General features: G+C 36.2%; 1 long non-coding RNA gene across 4 annotated transcripts in view; it reads left to right on the forward strand.

The window, feature by feature from the left end:
- LOC149801426 (uncharacterized) overlaps positions 1-10724 on the forward strand; it is a 43843-nt gene extending 33119 nt beyond the window's left edge. For 2 of the 4 annotated variants that reach the window (XR_016420648.1, XR_016420647.1), the window contains exon 3: positions 10255-10721. This is a non-coding gene — a long non-coding RNA (uncharacterized LOC149801426). Of the gene's footprint in view, positions 1-1232; positions 1666-10254 lie in introns of those variants that run through there. The other 2 variants (XR_016420646.1, XR_016420645.1) reach the window with 2 other exon arrangements.
- The last annotated feature ends 8053 nt before the right edge of the window (positions 10725-18777 follow it).

Here is an 18777-nt window from a genome sequence, read left to right on the forward strand (position 1 = left end):
TAAGGGCGTGATGTCAGACTGCATAAACACTACTCTTATTTGTATTTAGATTTATTATTTATATAATGGGTTTATGTGTGACATTAGACTGAATAAGCACTGTTATTTGTAGCCTTACTAGAGTTTCTATGCGTGATTCAATACTCGAACTCCAATGACAAGATAGATCATTGTTTAACAAATCAAATTGATGCAGAGATAGATAAACTGACAGTTGCATAAATGTTCGAACAGTGCGACTGACAGGTGAAAAGCATGGGCGCCCGTACATGTTTTGACCTATATCCGTTAAACTTAACAGCTGAGCACTACATGTTCCCCCCCCCCCCAATATATCTGCGTGCGCGCATGGTGAAAAGACACACACACACACACACACACACACACACACATATATATATATATATATATATATATATATATATATATATATATATATATATATATATATATATATATATATATATATATATATATATATATATATAGTTTTAAAAATTACTAATTACTATGAAAATCAGGCAGAAAAAGAAACCGTTACACTGTACACTGAAGCGCTAAGATATTAATTCTACGAAAAAGTTAATTTTACGTTTCCTTCACGAGGAACAATAAATAATTATCCAAAACGGTGTACCGCTCCGGTGGCCTAGTGGTTAGAGCGTCCGCCTCGGATGTGGAAGGTCGTGGGTTCGATCCCCGCCTGAGTCGTATCAAAGACTTACAAAAATGGTACTAACAGCTGCCTCGCTTGGCGCTCAACAATAAAAGGTTAGTGTTAGGACTGGTCAGCCTGGTGTCAGGATAATGTGACTGGGTGGGACATCATGCTACATGTTTGCGGCATGATCTCCAGTGCTAGACATCACTGTAAACTGCCAACTGCAGATATCGTAGCGATATGACTGAAAAAAATTGTTAAAGCTACGTAAAAAATCCAAATCACACCCACCCACACCCAAAACGTTGTACACTTAAACAACTTGATCTTATTTTTATTTTTTTTATATTTTTATTTTTACGTGATAACAGAGTCAAAATGGATGAGATAATTAAAAATAACAGTCTGAGAATTTGAGGGCGCCAATGTTTTAGATGGTATAATGAAGATTTTATTGACGCAAATTTTTTGTGTTGGACCAATCAGGAAGCGCTTTACATCACGAAATTTGTTAGAAGGTATTTCTCCTCACCACGTGACAATTCATCATGTTCGTCTTCACGGGTATCGTGATATATTGTATCCATTGTAAATTATATTTATGCGTGTGGGTGTTTACACATTTATGAGTGCAGCAGAACTACTAGATACCAGTCTACAATCTCAACAGATAAAGATTGCGTAATTGAAAACTTTTGAAGCTTGGTCCTTGTTATTTACGCAAATGAAAACGATTTTTCTCTGAATTGTTTGTATACCGACCTTAAAGAAGACTCAGTTCATATATCATATATTTCCAAATCGTGTTTGCGAGTCAATTATTCTTAAGCACAAAATATGACGTTAACTCGAAAGTGTAATGGAAGGGGTGGATACTATATCAGCATGACTGACTAAGTCGCACTCATTAAAGATCATCACAAGTTGATTCTCGTGGGAACCTGTTCATTTACATGTCAAGGACGATTCACAATGTCGTGCGACGAAGACGTGAAAAAAAGATGGTAAATTTCGTGTTAGAAAAGATAGATTAAGGTAACGAGAGAGAGAGAGAGAGAGAGAGAGAGAGAGTTGTAAAAAGTGGTCGATTTATGCTGCAGCATGAGTTAAAAATTCCGCAAGTGCATACTTAGTATCAAACGTCGCAACTATTAGCAGCTGAGAGTGTACTATTCATAGAATGATGCATGCATCTACATGCATGTTGCTCACGATTCGTTATATATCCCACATAGCTACGACCATAAAATCATTCTGTATATTCTGAAATAGCTTTTTTTTTTTAAACTTCATTACCTGACACGGCGATGCAATAATCTGTGCAAGAACATTACTGTGATTATTGGCAAGTAGTCAAGTCATTCCAGAAAATAGCTATTACGGAATCTGGCTTCCTTTTTGTATGGATTTTCGCCATATGTTGATTTTTCCACCTTCTTCCCCATACCGATGATTAAGACACCGTGAATGCATTCTGACTTCAGAGCATTATTTTTTGGTGGTGGTGGTGGTGGTGGGGTAGGGGTGCCTTTGATATTTCGGCATTTTGCCATTTCGTATAGGCTTCGTTAGGTTTAATGACTCAATTTGTTACAGCTTTCTCGGCTTTTTTCAGAGTTTATAGATACATACATACATACATGCATACATACATACATACATACATGCATGCATACATACATACATACATACATACATACATACTATGCTCATTTTAGTTCAGTTTCATTCCGTTACCCTTATTAGACTTCATTTTCGGAATGCAGATACAATGTCTGAAGTATGCCAGCTTAACTACAAATGATTAATATTCGATTATTAAACGCATTATGGTGCACGCATTAATATTTGTAAGTTTTTGAAATTTTCACTAATTTTCGGACCGTCCGCAAAGATGGTATACCAGCATAATTTGGTTACTTGGAATTACAGTATCATAAAGTACGTACATTTACATGAATCGGATATCCATTTTGGACAAAAGTCAAGCGTATGGCTTCTCTGTAACTAAATGTACCTAAAACAAAAAACAATGCTAGTGACTGAAGATGCTTAGGAAGCACATTTTCTTTGCATGCAACTTGGGAAACGAATACATAGCTCTGAGAGATACCTGGCTGGGTGCCAAACTTATTATTTTTCTCAGCTTCATCGCTGTATTTACCATTACTTACGTCCGTCCATTCTACTAATATTAGTCTGGCTAAACTAAATAGACTGGCATATGTTTGATCCTTGGTGCTCCTCATTTATAAATAAACATTATACTTAAAAACTTGTATGTTGTTTCTTTTTCGAAGCAGAAGGTCTTTTAGAAAGCACATAATACACACCGATATATCTTATGTCTTACAGCTTTGCGTACCGTAATGTGTTTCTTTTACAGGTATCATGTTATAGATAGTTACAGATACGAGAATTCCGGTTGCCGTCGGACTGGATTTCTAAGAATTGTGCAACCTGACGGTGTATAAAAATAGCGACTAACGTTGTTTGATTGATTTTGGCAAAAAAGTAATCCAACAAATCTAAAAACAAAACTTTTTCAATCACTTGGACTGGTTTCCTTATTTTGAAATAGTGTTATGGCTATTTAGAAGGCACAGATTTATAAATTGAGTTGCATATAATTCGACATTGTTTATATGCCTTTATGTGTACAGTCTTCTGTGATCGCATAGTATGATCATGCAACAAGCATATCCTGAAAAATATGGAATTCATAAATATCTGTTTCACCGATACCTCTTTCTTTCACGAATATATGCATGTCTGTATCCCCTATAAAGCGGGTGATCATAATATATCAGCACTATATACATGTACTTTCCCCAAAGTATGGAGTGGGTTTCCAAACTGAATAAGATGTGTTAATGTTTCATTAAAAGAAAACGAGGCTTGCCTTTTTAATGAAAAATTTATACAACGAGTGGTATATCAAAGATACAACGTACATACTATACACATATTTTATATATATCACATACAAATACACATTTGACCTTTGAATGGAGTTAAGATTGACTTCAGGCAGGTGTGTATTGACCGAGTAAATGAACACCTCATATCCTTGCCGGGTGTGTCCGCTACAGAATGTAGTTCTCTGCCTTTCGTGACTATTCACAATCACCTTTGTAAATTTATAAGTTGATTGTTTTCTTTTTTGAGTTTCTATTTTGATTCACATTGATTAAGTCAATATAAGGCACACTTATGATTTTAACATAAAAGATGGTTTTAAAGAAGAAAGTAGAACACTACAAACACTTGGCATCAATTTTTGAAAACTGAACCCTCAATCATTTACGTATCTTCGTCTGTTTCTTTGTCTGTCTGTCTGTCTCAGTCGCTGTCTCTCTCTCTCCTCATTTCCTTTGGTAGGTCTGATTTAACTTTACCGTCATTCACAGGTCAAGAGACATTGTATGATACAATTTTTGCCCGTATCTTGCTACGATGGTGGTGGTGGTGGTGGTGGTGGTGGGGAGTGAGATAGAGATTTAATTTAGACATTTTCGTATTCAATTACTGATAATTTATTGTAGGGACATAATAATTGGTTTAAGAAACAACAACAACAACAAAGAATTAAATATATTACAGTAAGAAATTATAATAATTTGATGGGATAATTTGAATCTGCATATCCAAAGGACAACCTAGTCTATGTGATACTTTTGTCATACTGATATTGATTATATGGTACGTGGAAGCAAGGTTGTGAAGTCCAAACCTGAAACCCGGATTTTATATACGCAGTAGGGACTGATTGTTTGATTGTGTACTTTTCCTCTCGGTAAATTCGGTTCACATATTTTCCTTTCGGAGAGAGATTGTCACTTTTCTCTGTCTGGTATATAAATATATCCATATTTTTGCGAACAGATTTTCATTGATCACGTCCGTCTGTCGAAACGTATTGTGTTTGTGTGTGTGTCCGCTTGTCCATCCAACAGTTAGTCCGTCTCTGAGCTCACCTTGAAACTTTAACCCCATCTGCACCGATTAATGGAGGTGCTAATGTTTGGTACGTTGTTTAATGAGGTTGAATTGATGACAACGAAAATCTCGGCTATCCTGGATGAAACCTGGTGGGGATAGTGTGTGTGTGTGTGTGTGTGTGTGTGTGTGTGTGTGTGTCAGGGGCGGATTAAGGCTCACTGGTGCCTTAGCACTGACAAATCTTGGTGCCCCCATCCTTTCCACGCTGACCGACAGAGGTCAGATTGCACTGCACCACCAGTGCTCCTTGTGGTACACCTGGGAAGATAACCCTAGGGTGCACCATGATCAAGAAACAGAACATTATGATCAATTTGCACTAGTTTTATCAATTTTTTTTTACAAATCTTCATTCGTTTTTTTTCTTTTCACCCTTTTCTCAACTTTGTGGTGCCCCCTTTGGCCCTGGTACCCTAAGCACGTGCTTAGTCTGCTTAATGGTTAATACGCCCCTGGCGTGTGTGTGTGTGTGTGTGTGTGTGTGTGTGTGTGTGTGTGTGTGCATAAGATAATATATGTTAATAAGTCATATATACTGTTCCATTGTAACCTAAACAGATTTGCCTTCGGATAAGGCGCCAGCGGATTTAAGTCTATGATCATTCCTGAAAACCATTAACAAAGAAGAAATAGGACAAATCAAAATATACAGAGAAGAAGCAGAGATGTAGTTAATAAAAGTTGCACGTTAATGCCACCGAAAATTACTTTTAGCTCCAGTGTTCAGGTTTGAGTCCTCCCAATGCCAGGCATTGGTGTGCATTTGAAGAAGACACTTTACGGCAATTAACTCTGCACGGTATAGCATTTCGAGTGTGTATACATCGTTAAATTGAGTGGTGCAATTTATTTTTGATAATTTCGCAATACATTCTGTCGTGGTCAGCGTGTCATGTAACCATTAAGATTGACGTATAGGCTAGACTCGCAATAACTGGGCAGTTCTCGATGGTTAACCTCCCGTGTTTGGAGGCATAATTGAGTTTTAATTAGAGTCCGTTCGATAACGGTGAGACAGATATGTTTAAAGGAAGGTCATGTAGCGGGAAATGACAAAGTCAAGACATACACAGAGCTATAAATTTCGGGAAATCTTGGGGCAGTTGAAACATGTGTTATAAAATGATATTTTCCAGGATGGTTATTAACAAAGGCGGTAAAAATAGAGTTATTCTGACTTCGATGGTAGTGTTAAATGTTTTTGGCGGTTAGAGAAATAATCCGATTGGCTAAGGTAAATGAGGGGATGTGCGTACCCAGACGAAATTCAAAGTTTAAGTAATCTACATCGCGATATTAGTTAGTCTAAGTTCTGAAGGGAGCCAGAATTTTAGCTCCGGGAAATAACAAGTATTTCTCGTTAGACTGTCCAAGGGACATGTGTCGGAAAGTTGAGGACACGAAAAGAGATAGATTGAGCTGCATAGTAAGAGTATGTCTAAATAAAGCTCAAGATTGGTCTCAATTGCATACAGTATGTTCACTGATGTAAGTTTGCAACTATTTGCTAAATTTATTCGTCTTTAATTCATTCTTCAACTTTCCTTGAGTTCAGAAAATAATCGTGTATTCATCTGTCTTGAATGAAATAGAAATCATGTAGTGTAGAAATTTCGTGTATTTTGTCTTGAATGTTATAAAATTATGTATCTAAAGATTTCTTGCATTTCTTCTGTTAGAATTGTGAGAAGTAACTTATCTGTCTTGAATGATTTGTATAATGTATGCAGAGAATTTGTTTTTCTATGTTGGAAATGTGTGCCAGTGAATCGCTAATTAGCAAGTAACGTAGTTAAGACAATGAATGAAGTCCATTAATTGATTTGTATAATTAAATTGTGAATACTTTTCAATCGAGAATCGATGGTGGTAGCATTACGAACGTGTGTCTACTCACAGTTCAGTTAGTAATGTACAGCCCGGAATAGGGCCTAATAGTTATAAAAGAGTTTTAGTTATGTCATAGTTCTAGTTAGGAATGTGAGTAGCCGATAGAAAATACCTAAATTCACGTTAATAGGACTGCGTATCAGTATTAGGTCGAGAACCGACCATAGCTTAGTTCTGTTGAATTACGATAAAAGGGTATCTGACGTAAAGGATGTGGGAATATTGTTTGATCCCTAAAGGCAAAAACGTGACACGTATTAAGGTTGGATATTGCATTTTATTTGGAGGAAAAATAGTTCCATACCTGTACTGCACAGTGGAAAAGAGAGCAGTCTGCAACCAACACGGTTGATATAACAGAGAGAGAGAGAGAGAGAGAGAGAGAGAGAGAGAGAGAAGAAATACTGCAACGCCGACCAATCGCCAACGGTAATTTGGAAAAGACGTGAAGCAACCAGGTTATACTGACATGTGGATAAAATGAGTTTCTACAAGGCACTCGATTATATGATGAAATTTGTTTATCGGTATAAGAGAACGGATAATTACATTTGACATCAATTTTATAATTACATTTCTAAGAGAAAGTGTATCATTCAAATGTCATGTTCAATTTAATTGCGTTATGTAATTGAATAAATTGTTATATTTTACATACGGGGGCTTGTGTTGTTCTATATTATATCTTTGTTCATATCTCTGTTATTCCATCCATTAAGTTCATATTTTATTTCATTTGTTACTCGATCCTGGCAATAACACAGTGGTCGATCATGTCCTAGATAACTATAGCCAAAGCACCATAGATGCCTTTAGAAATACCAATAACATGGTCAGGGACTGCCTAGGCATTTCCCAGTGCGTAACAAAATTAAAGGGAGGTGGGTGGGTCCGTAATAGGAACGCTAAGGGTCATGTAAATTTGAAGCTTAAAGTATCAAACATAACATCACACCCTCTACACCGTGCAAACATCAGGCAAGGAAATACTTTATATGTATGTTCAGCTTTTTGAAGGTTTAAGCTATGGAACAGATGTTCCTCCGTAGTAAAAAATTAGGCTGATCTAATCCACATATAGTAACAAAATAATCGTCAATTGTTCTCGTTCAACCGTTTGTCAATCACTGCTATGGCATACAAATTCCGGATCAATGAATACATATTAGTATCGAATTGAAACCCATCCAGAAATGTACTGGATTCCCCATACAAATAGGCTGGCCGACACTTATAGGTCATGTGAATTGCAGGAAAATGTGGATAACCGTAAGGTCAGCAACTCAGTTCTCCCAATTATAAACACCGAACTGTGATGTTATTTTGACGTCAGATGCAGATTATGCTCCAGATGTTGTTTGCCGGCGCGAACACGCGTCACGCACAGTGCATATCTTACCGTTTGCATGAATATAGAAAGATAAAAGAAAAGTTTGATAAACATCGCATACATTCAGTCTAACTCATCCGAGTCAATTAGAATAAACAAAATGAGTATTCAAGACCATTAACATTGGCTGGCGGATAGAAATGATACTTTGATCTGTATCATCATGAACCACATTACTCTTGCCGTGTTGGCAGTAGACTGGAAGATAACGCTTATCATCCATGGAAACAATTATTGCAGGAATTGTTCGGTAGTTCCCGGATGCTATTTACAGCAGCACATGCTACCATTTTACATGGTTCGACTCGCTTCAGGCGTTCTGAGAAACAATACTGTTTACGGTTTCTTAGAGTTGTTTACTAGTGCCAGAACACGGTGGGCGAGGTGTACACCAGATTAATCCAGTATTTGTATGAGGAAAACAAAATACGTCGAGAGGTTGACCGTTTCGTGTGCTAATTTCACGAACTTGACCGTTTCCAGTAGCGTACTAACGGACGGGCGGGGGGAGGGGGAAGGGGCGGACGGGGCCATTTTCCCTTAGTGCACCACTGGCCGTTTCCATTTCTAATACACTAGCTTGACCGTTTCGATTGCTAATACATGAACCTGGCCGTTTAGATTGCTAATACACTAACATTGCCGTTTCGAAGGCTAATACACTAACTTTGCCGTTTCGATTGCTAATACATGAACTTAGCCGTTTCGATTGCTAATACACGAATTTCTTTTTAGCTTATTACCCACGAAAACATTTCTGCGCAGGACTTGTTAGGTAGCTTCCAGATTTCATTTACAGCACCATATGCCGCCATTTAATCAGTTCATACGGGTGGCTTTTTGTTTTAAACATATATTCAAATCGATATAGAATTCTCTAATTGTTTAGAGAATTCCCCTAATAAATAATAGAGCACTGCAATTGACTTAGAGAGCTCTTTATATAAATCGCACTAAGTCGGTTATTGCTCCCAATATATTTTCTGATTTGTACACTTCTGTAATTAGAGAACGCTTTTAATCATCTCTCTCTCTCTCTCTCATACGCGTGCGGTATTAAGGTGGCAGGGTCCAGTTTCGTAAATTGGCCCCTGGCAAATTTCTTAACTTAAGGCTATGGTGTGACTTTTTCAGCTATTATTGTTTAGTATTTATAGATATGGATATATTTGTGAACTAGGTGTTTTGGGCTTGTGTTGTTCTTGAAATTGATATCAGGCATGTACACCTTCCATAGTTGCTCTGCAGTATGTTGATAGTGAAATACCAATAGTTGGCTAGGAAGAAGAGCTAGCCTCCCATAGCAGTAGACACGTGGGTTCAAGGCAACTAGAGTATCTCAAAAACGGCTTGGTATAGGTATCTAAAAATAGATATAGGTATCTAAAAATATAGACCTTTTTGACCTCACTTGTGTATTTGATTTTTTATGATTTTTTATACTAGGTCGCTGATTGCGGCATTAAATTTGTACATAAAAACTGGACCCTGCCCCCTTAAGGAAAATTGATAATTTTTTGATGGTGCAGTCAGCCACATCTATTATACCTTTTTGTTTCTTTGTGTATATTTAAATAATTTTTATGCATTAACCTTATTATATCTCCTTCCTTTTTCCATATATCACTTAGTGTTGTATGTAATGCTCTTTGGAGAGGGAGGTAACTGTGTTTTGTACCTCCATGTGAGAACTGTTTACATCATGACAAAGTAGCATATTTTGGACTTAACTTACTAAATATGGGAACAAAATGGTAACCATAATGTATTGTCTTGCACTTTCTGTAGCTGTCAAGGTTTTGCACCCCTATTTTTATGAATAATATTCACATTTCAATATAGACACACCTAAACAATTGCATAGCATGTCAACATGTATTCTTTAAAGTAATTTAACTCCACAGGAGCAGATAGAATTCAGAGGAATCATACATAAACATACTGTTGTGAATATTGAATGTCACCAGTGGAACGGTCTTAGAAATAATGATGCATATGGCATATTACTTGCTATATTTTGGTGAAAAGAATGAAAGTTTTAGCACACCTACATAGTTTCTACCTTCATGACCCCACTCTGAAGTTGACATAAGAGATTCATATCTCACACTTGGGTGATAATAGAAAATGTTTCAGTGTTATGTACATATCTTGAAATTTCTAGGTTCAGTTAACAAAGGGGGAAAAGCTTAAAATTAAGTGGCAGCTTCATGCATTTGACAATACACATACAGTTTCTCCTCTGAAAGTCTTATGTTTTCACTGAATGTTAAAAGTACATCAATATCACTGGTTTCTTTTCTTTTTGCAGGTCTCAGTTTTCATGGTAAGAGATTAGGATTAATCGGTTAGTCATGCTGAAAGAAACAATAGCTTCAATCTCATCCAGATACTCATTCTGATCTAAGTGCACAAGAGAGTGACTTTGACGGACAGATTTAGCTTCTGCAGGAGTTGTTTTATGGTACGTGCTTATCAAAAGCCAAGCCGGTGAAATGATTTTTACCTTGAACTGGATTTTCCACTATAAATATTTGTTCTATACTGTATCTTATTATTTACTATGATTTTGTAAACTCCAGAAAACATTAAAGTCAGTTGTAAGTAAATTGGTGTCTGAGAAGAAATTTCTCTGTTAAATTGTACTGAGTAATTTGTATATGTATGGTCAATTTCATTGGCTATGTATCAATGAATTTATTTGATATGTCACTTTGTAAGTTTTAGGGTCCCACCCATCAGTATATCAATATTCCAGCATTGTCTACTGTTAATTGATTAAACTTTGACTTCTCCAGACTAGCTAGACTTGTGTTGCGATTACCCCCCCCCCCCCCCCAACACACACTGACACAACACTGATGCTGCTATTAGCATCTTCAGAATGATAATGAAAAGTTAGGAACCACTTCTTTTATATCAGTCTAAGAGTACTTCTAAAGCACATGATTTACTTAATGTGTGATTTCTTTAAGTTTGCTAGAAGAGTTTACAGAAACTTTTCACTTCTGTCACTGACACCTAACATAGCATTTCTGTCATTCCCTCCTAAAATTTATAACTTCCAGATCTCTTCTTGACATTCATGAAACATTGTAAAGGAATTTTGATTTTGTACTGATGCTATGGTGGTAAACAAAGACCAAAAGCATTGTAGGTTGCAAACAATTTGAAATCTTTCAAGAAATGCAGTCAGTCATAATTCACAATGTAATAATGCAGTGCTTTTTGCCGCAAAGAGGTAACTTTTTCAAAAGCATAAAACCATTTTTAGTTTTGTGCACAAAAAGTTTTCCTTTATACCATCGTACTAGATCATGTCTAAATATGTGATATGTACACAACTTTTGACATAAACCATTTTCAGCCAAATTCTTAAGGTGGCAGGGTCCAGTTTCGTAAATTGGCCCCTGGCAAATTTCTTAACGATAGGCTATGGTGTGACTTTTTCAGCTATTATTGTTTAGTATTTATAGATATGGATATATTTGTGAACTAGGTGTTTTGGGCTTGTGTTGTTCTTGAAATTGATGTCAGGCATGTACACCTTCCATAGTTGCTCTGCAGTATGTTGATAGTGAAATACCAATAGTTGGCTAGGAAGAAGAGCTAGCCTCCCATAGCAGTAGACACGTGGGTTCAAGGCAAGCAGAGTATCTCAAAGACGGCTTGGATGACAACTATTCTGAATTGCATCAAACGATTTAGTAGACAATGTTTTTCAAAATTTCCATCCAGGGAAAGGGCTTGCGTTTGCACCGTGAGCACCACATGCTGTCAAAAATGGCATTTGGATGTGAAAAATGCATGTATAAAAATAGGGGTTGGGGTGCATAAACCTCTTCTGCTGTGAACTGCCATTGACTTCTCTGGTCAAGTGAATACTATTCATATGCTTTGTTTTAATATAGGTATCTAAAAATATGGACCTTTTTGACCTCACTTGTGTATTTGATTTTTTATGATTTTTTATACTAGGTCGCTGATTGCGGCATTAAATTTGTACATAAAAACTGGACCCTGCCCCCTAATTAGACAAAACTCAGTTTTATTGGCGAATAACAATTCTCCCTCCACCTCATCTGAACACTTCTGGTATTTACGCACCATCACTGGTGTGCTATTAGCTCAGCCTACTTTTAATACGGAGGAACATCTGTTCCATAGTTTAAACCTTCAAGAAGCTGAAGATACATATAAATTATTTCCTTGCCTGATGTTTGCACGGTGTAGAGGGTGTGATGTTATTTTTTTTTTAAAATACTGTATACTGGTCCTTAGTGTTCCTATTATGGAAGCTCCCTCCTTTAATTTTGTTACGCACTGGGAAAACATTACCATACTTCAGACGGGTTTCATTGCTGTTGAAAGGATTGTGATAGGATAATTATTTCTAGTTGAAATATTGAATTTTACACAGTTAAATAATTTATTTACAAAGAGCGAAACAATTCACAGTAGGAAAATTGGTACTGGTACTGAGTTGGCAGGGTACAGTTTCGTAAATTGGCCCCTGGCAAATTTCTTAATTTAAGGCTATTGTGTGATTTTTTTCAGCTATTATTATTTACTAATCAAAGATATGGATATATTTGTGAACTAGGTGTTTCGGGCTTGTGTTGTTCTTGAAATTAACGTCAGGCATGTACACCTTTCATAGTTACTCTGCAGTATGTTGATAGAGAAATAAAAATAGTCGACAAGGAAGAAGAGCTAGCAATGTTCAAATCTGAACAACCCGATTTTAACTGATGCGGTGGCTTGCATCCAATGAAATTCACAATCCGAAACAATGAAATATCTAACCGATACGCCAAGGTGTAGATGGGTTAACATATCTGAACCTTGGCTATCGCAGATGCTGTCATACTATACCCTAAAAACAACCAGTGTTTTCTTTCCTCTTTGTCTCTTTCTAGCACCCTCTAATTTTACCATTTACCGTTTTCATACTTTTACTTTTAATATTTACTTAATATTTACTTTGAACCGTTCTTCCCTAGCTAATGTACAAGAATGATACATAACGATACATAATTCCAGAAAGAGCGGACAGTAATAAAAATAGATAAATCGACAATTTTTCTTGAACAGTTCTAAGATTATTGATCTGGTTGGAAAAAAGACTACATACAGTAGAAAAAATAAAGGCGTATTTACGACTTGAAATAGGCCTTTTTGGGACCATGAAAATGGGTTGATTTATACCCAGTTAGCCCATGAGGAATTCGTGTTGTTGAGAAATGGCGCACAGCCCATTGATTTTGGAGGTTTAAAAAAATGGAGACATCGCTAATGAATTTTCCAAGAATGAATTTTTACCTTTACATTTCTTTTTTCAAGTATGCATGTTTGCTTCTCGAATTATGACGGGATTAACACAAAACAAAGATCGGTGGAACGTTTTCTGAATGCTCCAAATGCATGCTCTGGGTATAGAAATAAGCTCATTAAGCAGTGCTATGAGTATAGAAATATGCTCATCAAGCAGTGCTATGAGTATAGAAATATGCTCATCAAGCAGTGCTATGAGTATATATATATATATATGCTCATCAAACAGTGCTATGAGTATAGATATATGCTCATCAAGCAGTGCTATAGCGTATATAAATATGCTCATCGAGCAGTCCTATGAATGTAGCAGTATGCTCATTAAACAGTGCTATGAGTTTAGCAATATGCTCATCAAGCAGTGCTATGAGTATAGAAATAAGCTCATCAAGCAGTGCTCTGGGTATAGAAATAAGCTCATCAAGCAGTGCTATGAGTATAGAAATATGCTCATCAAGCAGTGCTATGAGTATAGATATATGCTCATCAAACAGTGCTGTGAGTTTAGATATATGCTCATCAAACAGTACTATGAGTTTAGCTATATGGTCATCAAGCAGTGCTATAGCATATATAAATATGCTCATCGAGCAGTCCTATGAATTTAGCAATATGCTCATTAAACAGTGTTATGAGTATAGCAATATGCTCATCAAGCAGTGCTATGAGTTTGGTAATATACTCATCAAGCAGTGCAACCAAATGGGGATGAGAAAATATAACAAGAGTAGTTGATGGCTTTCTAATAACATAAACCACACGAAAACTATTTGTACGTACACTTGCACAAACTGCTCCTGTCCGTGAACAGTACAGTGCAGTCCGATATGTCCTACTGCATTTGTAAGAAATTATAAGCATACCGTTTAGTGTAAACCCTTTTATGATGGCGTATTAAAACACAGCTCAGGGTCTATGCTTTTCGAATATGGTTTAAACTTATAAACAAGGATGTATATGTAGTAAAGGCTCTCTAAAGAATTTCACATTGGTACTCTTCACTCCTAGAACTCAGAATCCCACTGCTATTTTCTGAGAATCCCAACTACACGCCTGACTTAAGAGTCATCAACTTAGCGTACGCGATCAATTAAATCCTACATATAACTTGTGTTTTTTAAAAAGCAATGTATCCATGAATTTATTTATATAAAGACTTACTTTATTCATTAATTTCTCAATTTATTATTCATTTTATTTGTTTCGTGATTTAAAGGAAAAAAAACTTATTTGGTCATAATAGGTGGTTGGATTGATGGATTGAGAGATATACATAAGTACAGTATACAAGATTTGGATTCACTCGGACACTAATCAAGCACATATGGCCTTGAATATATTCATGTTACAAATATTCATGTTAAAATGTATAAATTGGATTACTAAATTATTCAGATTGATGAAAACAGCCAAAAGTAACAGAACTACTCATGTGGTTTGTAATGTGTAGAAATTTCAAATTTCATCGAAGAAATCGAACGCTTGCAATTTGCTTCATTAACCTGTTTTGTTGGTGAAACCATTTATAAAATGATCATCCATTTCAGATGAAATCTCAGACACTTAGCAGCGGTCTCAATAAGCCAGGAGTTACGGTCTTAAATTCGTGACACAAGATTCTGGCGCACAACTTTTCTGGAGGTGGTTTCGTTCAGACGTTCCTTATTTCAATATGGCGAACACGTTAGCTCCTCTTTTTCGCCCCCACCCTTCGCATCCTCAGCTGTAAAGGCATTCGTTGCTCCGATCATTTGTCAGTTAACAAAATAGAACATAGTTTGATTGCTCGGTTTTTTGATGGTTATCTTATTTTATATCGATTTAGTTTATATTTATTTGAGCAATTACGTTTTATACCAGGAAATTTATTGACACACCATTCTGTATAAAGTGACTGGAATTCAAAGCTTTCGCAGCCCAAATATAAATCATACTAAATCTCATCTGAGGTTTCTAGGCTAAAACTAGCACAGCCCAAATATAAAACGGACTAAATCTCATCAGAGATATCTAGGCTAATACAGGTACAAAATGTTCAGAAATATTTCTCTCACTTATATACACAGATGCACACGGAATATAAAAAATATGAACTCTAAAAGTTAAGCACTATTTTCTTTTTGTTTTCAGGAAAAAAAAACAAGTAACATGATATTTTGCTTATGAAATACCGATTTTGCTTAAATTTGTCTTGAGGGAAAAACTGAATTTGCTTAAATCTGTCTTGAGAGACCGTAACAGGTTCGTGATTTTTTTTGTATGTGTGTGTTTGTTTGGTTTAACGACACTTTGAACACATTATTGGCTTCTATATTTTGCCAAGGAAATGGGAGCTAAATACCTTTCCCAAATAGACTCAGGCTGGCATGGTAAAATTATTTATTTTTCAAAATTTGATAGAGATCCCACCCCAATGCTTTTTTTCTTTGGTTACGATCCGTGTTATGTTACTTGTCTGGCAGTATCGAGACAGCGTACCATACTGTATTCGCCATAGATGATAAAAACGTTTTTTACGTTTTTTATTTTACCTCGAAAAACGCGTTTTTTTTACGTTTTTTTTATTTTTTTGCGTTTTTTATATTTGGTACTTTCTTTTTTTTATCATCGGCCATACAGGCGGTCCTCTGTCATACGTTAGATAGCAAATATCGATCAATAATGAATCTATGATGCTAGCCTACGATACTTTACGTAAACATGCTGCAACATAGTGCTGATATCTGGTAGTGTAGGCCAGGCGTGTATACATGGAAGATGACGCTGTGTTTAACCTTTTGCAGTCCCTTTTTTGGAACGTTTCGCATGCTATAAAGTCCAATTTTTGTAGTTTTTTGAGTATTTTCTAGTCATCAGATTAGGATAAATATCTTTCACAAAATAGCGTGTAAATAAGTAAAATATTGATTTTTGTGTTGCCTAAAAACTACTGGAACGTTTTTTTTTTCGTTTTTTTTATTTATTGAGAGATTAAAGCGTTTTTTTTACGTTTTTTATTTTAATTTTAACATTTTTAATATCTATGGTATTCGCTAAGCGATTTTTTTTTCTCTGCGTTTATTCCACTTAAAACCATTCTCGGCATTCTCACTCCCGTTCCTTGTCCTGATGAACCGATTATGCACTCAACAACGTTTGATTGCAACGTAAGTGCACGAAAAATAGTGTAAAGTTCATGTGCCCTTCTTGGTCTCATTACACCATGTATTTTTGCCACATGACTTCCAATGAGCACAGCAGATAATATACATTGTAATTAATTCTAACTAATATGAGTACCAAGACTACAATGTTGTACTCTCAAACAGGTATAGTCAATCAACTACAACTAGAACTCATTTAATTTGTCTTCAGTTTTCAAAACGTCACTGAAAATTGACAGTCCGAAAGATTAAGAATTTTCTTGGAATAAACGCCGTAAACATGCAGTTGTAAAGTTGAGGTTTACTCATCCGCACAAAGTCAGTGATAACTATGGTTTTAATGGATGAATGGTATGAAGACACCTGGTCATGTGATCTCATGTGCATTTATAGGGGTTGTGTCAAACCCGTTTTGAAATATTTACAACTCGATCATTTTCTGGGAAGTTTTAGAAACTGGAAAAAATTTGCTTGTTTAATTGGCAGTTGGTTAAATTACTGTGCCCTTTGTGTCATTGTTTCATTGTATCAAATGTAGGCGTGGTTCGGTTCCGATTTTGTAGTAAGTATGGTATAAACCCTAGCCCCAGCCCTGAATTTGAAGTGTCTTAATAACCCCATTCTGCTTGCTGTTGTAATACGATATGGAATCATTGTCCATGACTTGACTGGTCAGGACCCATGTTGTCTTGACTCCCTTGCACTATGATATCCGTCATGTTTAGAGTGGTATTTGCCAAATATTATGAACTTGTTTAAAGTATGTTTGCAAATATAAAACGTTATGACAGTATACATATTTTTAAGCTACTATAATGTGTTCGATTAGGAACTAATTTTTCTGAATGGGTCTATACATTATAAACATTTTGTAAAAATTACTAATAACTTATTTTTAGTCTTTTTAGTCTTACTCATCAATACTGTAGAAAAATATATGGCGACGATTTGTGAATAAATTTCGTTAAGTAGCATTTGCTATTGACTGACTGAAAGAGATATTAAACGTTATTTTTTTTTAAAACTTGAGATAATATAAATGAAAATATACGAAACGTGTGTGTGTGTGTGTGTGTGTGTGTGTGTTAGTGTGTGTTAGTGTGTGTGTAATTTGGATTTTTAAAGTAGCTTTCACAATTTTTCAGTCATATCGCCTCGATGTCTACAGCGTGGCAGTTTAGAGTGACGTCTAGCAGTGGGACATCATGCCACAGACATTAGCATCATGTCTCTCCCTGTCACATTATCTTGACACCAGGCCGACCAATCCTAACACTAACCTCTTAATGCTGAGCGCCAAGCGAGGCAACTGTTAGTACCATTTTTATAAGTCTTTGGTATGACTCTGCCCGGGTTCGAACTCGCGACCTCCCGCATTTGAGGCAGACGCTCTAACCAATAGACCACCAGAGCGGCCAAAAACGTGTGTTGTGTACGAGAGCCATATATACCGTCTTGGATCTAGGTGTAGCTATTTTATCCCTCTTAAATACTATTTATACCTCTGTTCTCTTAAATACATGATATTCCAGTCAGATTAGACTTTGCTCTAGATCACTTTTCCCAGGTGGAAAGGTTTGGTTTGATTTGATTTAGTGTTTTGGTTTGATTTGATTTAGTGTTTTACGCCACAGTAACACAAGTAGGTTATTTGGTGCCGAGGCAATCGGAGTAAATTCCCTTGCCTCAGGTCATAACACGGTAGCTAATACAGGCTGATCCTAAGGTAAGCTGGTAGGAATCGAACTCGCACCCATTCGGTCGGTAGTTCCATACGCTAACCACTTTGCCAGCGCAGCTTCATCATAATGAAAAGTCACCTGATCGTTAAAAGAATCACGTACACAGGTAGATAATTTTAAAAATGTGTCAGGTTATTGTTTTTTATGCTTACGGGTACTAACAAATGTACTTGTCCTTACTGATCCTATGCGCCATGAAATTTGTACATCAACCACACACACACACACACACACACACACACACTTTATTCAAACTTCTTTGTGCAGGAGTAATTTTAGGTAATATCTAAATTGACATATTTTCGTTTCATTCAAGTCACACATCTTTATGATAATAATTCTTGCCTAAACATGAATCTAAAATGGTTGAACGCATAGACATTACCCGCCCAATATCTGATGAAAGTGATACCGATTGACTCATACTCATTGGAAAGAACAACAACGGCACGCTACGTTTTGTTAAATGAGAAATACGGAGAAAAATAACGATTTTGTTTTCGAAGTTAAAATTGGCATGCAAGGTCTTTCAATCAACTTCTTTCAAATTACCATCTACTCCCCCTGTACACCTTAACGGTAATGCTCTTACATATGTCAACCGTTATACGTATT

This window comes from Sinohyriopsis cumingii, chromosome 4 (assembly GCF_028554795.1).
Source record: "Sinohyriopsis cumingii isolate HCF-2022 chromosome 4, ASM2855479v2, whole genome shotgun sequence".
Lineage (NCBI taxonomy): Eukaryota > Metazoa > Mollusca > Bivalvia > Unionida > Unionidae > Sinohyriopsis > Sinohyriopsis cumingii.